The sequence below is a fragment of the Elephantulus edwardii genome, unplaced genomic scaffold (assembly GCF_000299155.1).
Source record: "Elephantulus edwardii isolate Elephantulus edwardi_28Jun2011 unplaced genomic scaffold, EleEdw1.0 scaffold00007, whole genome shotgun sequence".
In the NCBI taxonomy this organism is placed as follows: domain Eukaryota; kingdom Metazoa; phylum Chordata; class Mammalia; order Macroscelidea; family Macroscelididae; genus Elephantulus; species Elephantulus edwardii.
In genome coordinates this window covers 27,517,691-27,525,227 of record NW_006399757.1, presented here as the reverse complement: position 1 = coordinate 27,525,227, position 7,537 = coordinate 27,517,691, and the positions used below count along the sequence as shown (strand labels likewise).

The following is a 7,537-nucleotide window of genomic DNA, read 5'->3' as shown; positions in this document are numbered from 1 at the left end:
GAAGAGATTGAGATTGTTCACAGCTTCAGTTTGCTTGGCTCCACGGTCAACACTCTTGGCACGAGTAGCCAGGAAATCAAAAGATGTATTGCGATGGGAAAGTCTCCTATTAGGGACCTCTCTAAAGTACTCAAGAGCAACGGCGTCTCTCTGGAGACTAAGGTGCACCTGATAATACAGGCCATGGTCTTTGCAATCACTTGTTATGCATCAGAGAGTTGGACAATAACTAGGGAAGATAGAAGGAGAATTGACGCCTTTGAGCTGTGGTGCTGGAGAAGAGTATTGAATGTACCATGGACTGCCAAGGAAACAAGGAGATTTAGCCTGGAGAGGGTTAAACCAGGCTACTCCTTGGAGGCAAGGATTCTGGGCCTTTGTCTGACATACCTTCGACATGTTTTAAGGAGAGACAGGTCTTTAGAGAGGGACATCATGCTGGTAGAGTAGAGGGATAGCGCAGGAGGGGAAGACCCTCTATGAGATGGATTGATTCAGTGACTGCAGTAATCATGATGGGTGTGTCAGAGACCATGCGATTGGGACAGGACAGCGCAGGGTTTAGGGCTGTTGTACATAGGGTTGCTATGAGTCACAAACGACTTGATGGCACATCATAATGACAACAACATATATATATATAGAATTCTGAACTTATTAATACCACTCCTTTTGTTAGGTTTGTAAATTGCCACCCAAAAGACCACTGACTCACGTATGCAAATGACAAGTGTGCTTTAAACTGCAGAACTTCAGCATGCATGCAGGGTCCACCACTCAGTAGAACATGGTGACCCCCAGGTACCAGTTCACAAGCCCTTTCATGGGTTAAGGTAGGGCAGGTTTACCAGGATGAGGTAATTTGGAACAGAATTGTTGGACGAGAGGAGCAGTTGCATGGGTTGGTTTGTGGTTGGTTTATACCTAGGCCAGTCAGCCAGCCCACCTCTGCCCTTTCCTGTATCATGTACACTTCTTTCCTGTGTCACATACACACTCTTCCTGTGTCACCTACACATGCCCTTGTCTTGTATTTGTTAAACCTCAGGATTAGTTATTCAAGCAGTTTTCAAGCATAGATGGCTAACCTTGAGAAAAGACTCTGCGGTGTTCCTGTAGTTATCTTATGGTTGCTTTCTCTCCTGATTGGCTGCCTCTAGAGTCTGCTTCTGGAATTGATCCAGGTCAGGCTTGAGATGGAGGCCAGGCACACAGTGGAGACTGGACAGTCCTCTCACCATCAGTAAGTGTAATATGCGGGACAATAATAAGTTATTATCTGACATTTCATATTTACCACAATAGTAAAAAAAAATCCCTTATTTTGTGCAATAAAAGTGTACATCTGGCAATGACAAATGTTAAGGCATGAGGCATAAACATCACTGGTGGTGATGGTGAAGAGTGGCGTTGACTTTGACAAATTCTTTCACAAGATAGGAGGCTAGTTATCTAAATTCAGAGTGCTGATTTTAGAGAATGTCTTTCTCTCTGTTTGTCCTGGTTCTAGGGGTTTCCTATCACAGAAACTTGGATCTGAAGGCCATACAATCCTTCAGACTCTTCTTTCTTGGTGGTCCTGTTGTTGTTGGTTTGTACTGTCAAGCTGGAACTGACCCATAGCTAACCCTTCCTCTGGTCTTCAGAGGCAGTAAATCACAGGAGAAGAGTAGGCTCATCTTTCTTCAATGGGTGGCCTAGGGGCAAGAAGGTACACTGGAATTCTGAAGTCATGGCTTGAATCCACCAGCTGCTCTGTGGGAGAAAGATGGGCAGTCTCCTCCCCTGCGATTAACTTCTCAGATCTCACTAGAGGGTCAGCTATGGGTCAGTCAGTTCTGATTCGACAGTTCACACAACCACCTTTGATGTGACAGCACAATTCGTTACTATTAAATCACTTTGTTCACTTCTCTCATCTTTTATCTCTTATAAAACAAAGGTGATACAGTCTACCAGGGAAATTTGCCTCACATCTAATCAGGACTATTACTTGATGAAGGGTATTTCATTCCAACTGAATTTCCTACAGCTGATTGGCTAATGACATGATATCTTTCGGTCATCGCATCATTATGAAACAGGCACTAATCTTAACTCATTGATATAGAGGAAAGGATTTAAAACACACAAGATGACACATTTTTAAAAAAATTTTATTTTAATAATTTTAATGAACATTTACAGAGATTTTAGATTTCTGTTCATTCATTGTTGCACTTTTCTTCCTGCCCAGTCTTCCCCTCCATCCTCCCCCCCAAGTAAGATGACACATTTTTAAGAACATAATTCAACCCATGACCAAATTTAAGTAATGATATAATCATCTTTCATTCTGCGATATGACAGGTCATTCTTCTTTGCACATAATATTTATTTTCACATAAATGCTTAGTTTTTTGGAAGTGAGTCATTGTGGTAAGTGAGAAGCTGGTATAAGCAATTTTTCCTTTTACTGTATAAACCTTTTTATAAGAGAAAAAGTTATGGCTTGAATGGTAACAATTGAAATACAGACAAGAGAAAAGATTCATTGTTTGTTTTGGAAGCTTCAGGCCTTCAGATGAAAGCTTATAATTTTGCCTAAAAAGCATTGTAGGAAAATTAAAAGTAATTAAATTCTACTATATGAAAAAATATAACATGAATGAAAATTTATTAAATTGTAGTAATTTCAATTAGAAAAGAATTAATACATCCCAGAAAACTTAAATATCATGATACAATTAGAACTGCAGAGCCCTTTCCTTTCTCTCCAAAATGGCCACTGAAATGATTCAATCACAGGAAGCAGCAACTGCGACTGGATGTGGAACTATTTTACCTCCTTTCCCAGAAATAGTTATCTGAGAACCCAGCCCACTTCTCTATCTTGTAAAAACCATCTGTGAACATTCTCATCCTTAAGTTCCTCATAAAAGAATATTAAGCCCTCTCTAACTTTTAGTAGGAGCTGGTTTTCTGCTTAAAAGCCAGCCAGGCAGTTTCTCCTTAATAAACTTTCTTGGCCTGAACTGGGTTCTGTTGGAAAATGCGTTTACATCTAAAGATTAGACTAGTTTTGGTTTTGTGTACTGTAGATACAGTCACTCAATAAAACTCCAACCTTGAACTTCTTTTGTTGTCTCTCATTTCCTCTCAATCTACAACTCCTTTGTATTTTTAATAAACAAATCAGGAGCATATTTGATTTCAGATTCTCTAGTGGGCACTGCACAGTTTATTACTGTATTATTCTAAAAGAACTAATGCAAGGTGACCTATTGAACCTGATGTTTTCTTAAAAGGCACAAAGAGGAAAAAGTATGAGTTGATGCTATGTTAACCATAAACAACATACTGTTTCCCTTCTCAGTCTGTTTGCTTTATTTCTTTCTTTTTCCTCAGATTGCTTCTTCCTTTCAAGAGTAGGTAGAAAAAAAGAGAGACAGTAACAGCAGATTTAGAATGTCTTTTGTTTTAGAAAATGAAATATTCCAACATCAAGTTAATGAAATGTTATCTTCTTTTCCCCCTCAAAAGCAGGCACCAAAGCATAGAAAGTTAATTTATATTTACTAGAGATGGCAACATGCCTTTCCAGAGGTCTACTTAGCACCTAAGGTAGCTGGTAATCCAAGTAGAGATAATCTAAGAAATTACACAGCTGTGAAAAATTGAGAAAATAAAATCCTTCTAATGAAAAACATTTCTTCACATGCTCTTGTTATAATCTGAATTAGTGATCTGTTTGTTTAGGATTGTCTATTTAAAAACAGACTATTTCATAATGAAAACTTTGTCAATTAAATAATATGCAAAATCATAAAACTAATAATTATTACAATTTACCACTATGCTACTTTATTACTAGCTCCAGTGGCCTTGCGGCAAGAAGCTGCACTGCAACCCAGAAGGCATATAGTTTGAGGCCATCAGTAGCTCTGCAGGAGAAGGATGGGTAATCTGTGCAATTACCTGCCTCCGAAAACCCAGGCTCAGCTGATTATGAGAGTCGGCTATGGATCGGTCCCAGCTCGACAATTTGTAACAAGTACTTAATATCGTTTCTGAATTACTTCCACTGAAGTTCCCCAAACAAATATCAAAGAAAGAGAAAAACACATTATAAAAAATAAAAAATGTAACATTTGGCCAACAGAATAATTATTTTAAATTGATTTGTTGTGTGTGTTCACTCACTCATTGGCAAGGAGTCAGTTGATTCTGACTCAAAGTGACTGATTCTCCATAGTTTCTACAACTGTAAGTTGCACAAGTTTCTACCCATCTTTCTCCTGTGGGTTTGAACTGGTGGTATGTGTGCTTAGTCTCTGGGTCAGCAGCACGATGCTCCATTCTGACACAAGAGCTCCTTCTGAAGAGAGTGGAAAGTATTCCACCAAGTCAAAACAACCTTGCTACTGCAAAATCAGTATCATGCCCACCTTCATGTATTTCCTGACCTTGAATTTTCCACATACATGAACAAGTGGTAAATAATTTGTCTTTCAGAGTCCTTTGCTCTTTAAATATGAAAAGAAAAGAAAATTAAAATTTTGTTTCTATTTTAATGATCTTATAGAATGGTAGCTTGATTATAAAACCCTGTAATTTTTATGACATTTATTATAAAACTGAAGGAGAAAACTTCAGTAATACAACTATTCAGTTATATAAAAGCAGCTTAAGGCACATAAAATAATTTTTATTGTGTTATGTAGTCTGGCCTAGAGGCATTTAGATAATAAAATAATCTTGATATATGAATTACTCTTTTCTAATCTATCACTATAAAATATTTAACTATCTTATGGTATACAGCTTACAAAATCTTAAGTATACATATATATAAATTCACATGCCTATATTTTAAAGATAGTCTTTCTGTTTTTAAAATGTTTTAAAGATACTAGTTAAATTTTCTTAATAAATTGATATTTTAAAATATATTTTTAAGAGAAATGATGGTTTACAATTTAAAATATAACTTAAAAGTTTAGATTTCTATTTTTAATTCTTTCCAAAGGGAAGAAGTGATGTATTGCATTGAAATTTTGAATTATAAGTTTTTTCTTGAAGTACTATAAGGAAAAGGACTTTTTTTCTGTGAGAAATATAAAAAAGATTGTTATATCTGTATAGAAATTGGATATTTGATATTAACTCTGAAGGTGTATTATTGTTCCTTTAAGAATTTCCAGGTGTAAAATAGCGACACTTCCATTTCTGAAGTTAATTAATCCTGAGAGATTGTGTTAAAGAGTTCTCTAACATTCTTCCTGTTAAAGAGCTTATTATACCAAGAAAGAATGTTTGACCTCTGAAAGTAACTTTTTAATCAAATAAAGTTCTACAAACTTGCAGAAAACAACAGAAGGGACCAAAATGGTAATACTGATACACAGATGCAAGGAACATAAAGTTTTTTTAGCAAAGCATATTTAAATATGTCTAACTCTAAATAGGACTCCATCACAAATAACAGACATGGATAGTGGAATGCATACAACAGATGACCATGTTTTGCTGAGATGAACAATTAAAACATCTAATTATATTACATATTATTGAAGTCACTTTTATGAAACAACCAAGTTTCTAATTATAATTTTAAATTCCACTGAACATCAACTTAAGATATGTGAATGAGTATGGTTATTGATATAGTTGCCATTCAGTCAACCTAAACTCAAAATGGTCTTACAGAATTTCAATGCTATGACTTTTCAAAAGTAGGTTGCCACGCTTCTGAATGCATTTGAACCTCTAACTTTTAAGTAGAGCATTGATTGAGCATTTTTTTTATTGAGTATTATATACTACCCAGGGACTTCAAATGTGATAGGATAGCATTAATATATTCAGGATTGTTTTAAAGTACAACACATTGGTATAGCTAAAATCTGAACCCAAAACTAGTGTCATTCCTGACATCATGTCTTCTTGCCTGCAAGACAAGTTGAACTGTTTAATTAACATATGTTTTGTCCTCAGACCCTGTTTCAACTTCTCTATGGTTATGAAGATTACATTAAACAGATACCTGTTTACCAGGAAGTGAAATGCATCTTTCCTGAACTAGTATTTGTCCTTTGAAGACTGTTTTGCTTTGTCACAAAGGAACTGTATCTTACTTTGTTTCATAGAAACGGAATGTAAACTACTCCTCTGAATGTAAGAACCTTGTAACTTTTTAACTGCAGATAGTAATAGGTCTATTTTTTTTTCCTTTCCTCTCCTCACTTAAGATCTTTTACTACTACAGCATACTGAGGGCTGCCCCTGCCGCGGCCAGGTCAGAGACAAGTTCTGCTGATGAGTATGAGTGCCTCCTCGCTTGGTCCCAGGGAAAGCTCCTTCCTTTTCCCAAACCCATGTGTGAAGGGCCTTCTTCTCCGGGGATCCAGGCTGAGACAGTCCACTTCAGATACCTGGTCTCCTGGTGGGTTCCCAGACAATGCATAGTGCAGTACCAGGCACCACAGCTGACGCAGGTGTACAGGGAGGGGAAACTACAAACAGCACAGAAAGGGCGCTGGGGGGCAGGATGGGGGGTCCTGTCCAGGCTGTCAGGTAGTTGGGGTCCTAGGTCACACTCAGGTTCTACTCCTCCAACAGGGCCTGAAAGTTTTTTCGTAAGCGAAGTTTAAAATGATCACCTCGAGTTTTCTTCTTTCCAGTGCCTGCAGCAGCCTCTTGCAGAGCTGGGCGAGTCTCACATGGAGGTCACCCTGGAAGTCCTCATTCTCTCGTGCTCCAAGCTGCCTGTTGATGCTGAGCTACCAAGCTGCCCTGTTCAGCACCGGCCGCTGTTCGGGGGTCCTGGGAGTGAACTGACATTTTCTTCTCCACCATTTCCACCACCCAGCTGCTGGATCCACGCACACTTTTGGATTGTCAGAGCAATTCTTCATCACTGTTGTTGTTATTACATGTACCGTCGAATTAACTATGATTCAAGTGATTCTATGAACAATGGCTCTGAACTTTGCCCTGTCCTGAGCCAACCTAGTAATCCCTGACACATCTGCCCCTATTGCCACAACATCTGTGTTAATCCATCTCATCCAATGTCTTCCTCTCCTGCACTGATCCTCCACTCTTCCACATACGATGTTCTTTTCCAAGTACCGGTCCTTCCTGGCAACATGCGCAAAGTATGTGAGATGGAGCTTCCAAAACTGTGCCTTAAAGGAGCATTCTAACTTCACACTCTCCAGGTCAGACCTGTTCTCTTAGCAGTCAGTCCACGCGATATTTTCAAGACTCTTCTCCAGCACTGATTCTTCTTCTGTCATCATCTAAAAACCTGCTGGATAGTGAGCTATGAGTAATAAACAGTTTGATTAAGAAATTGATATTAATCATCCTAGCGAAGCTTATGTGTGATCAAACTGAATACTGTCCTTGCCATATCTATCATTTACCACTCCACCAACATTCAATAAATAAGCAGAGCTATGTCTGTATATGTTTCATTGCCTATGCAAAGGCGTTTGACTGTGTGGATCATAACAAACTGTGCCTGACTCTGAGAAGAATGGGAATCCCAGAA

The 7,537-nt window shown here is 38.1% G+C and overlaps 1 pseudogene; it reads right to left on the bottom strand.

Annotated features, from left to right (window-relative positions):
• Nucleotides 1-6,241: 6,241 nt before the first annotated feature.
• Nucleotides 6,242-6,837, bottom strand: LOC102865575 (annotated as a pseudogene).
• Nucleotides 6,838-7,537: the final 700 nt, after the last annotated feature.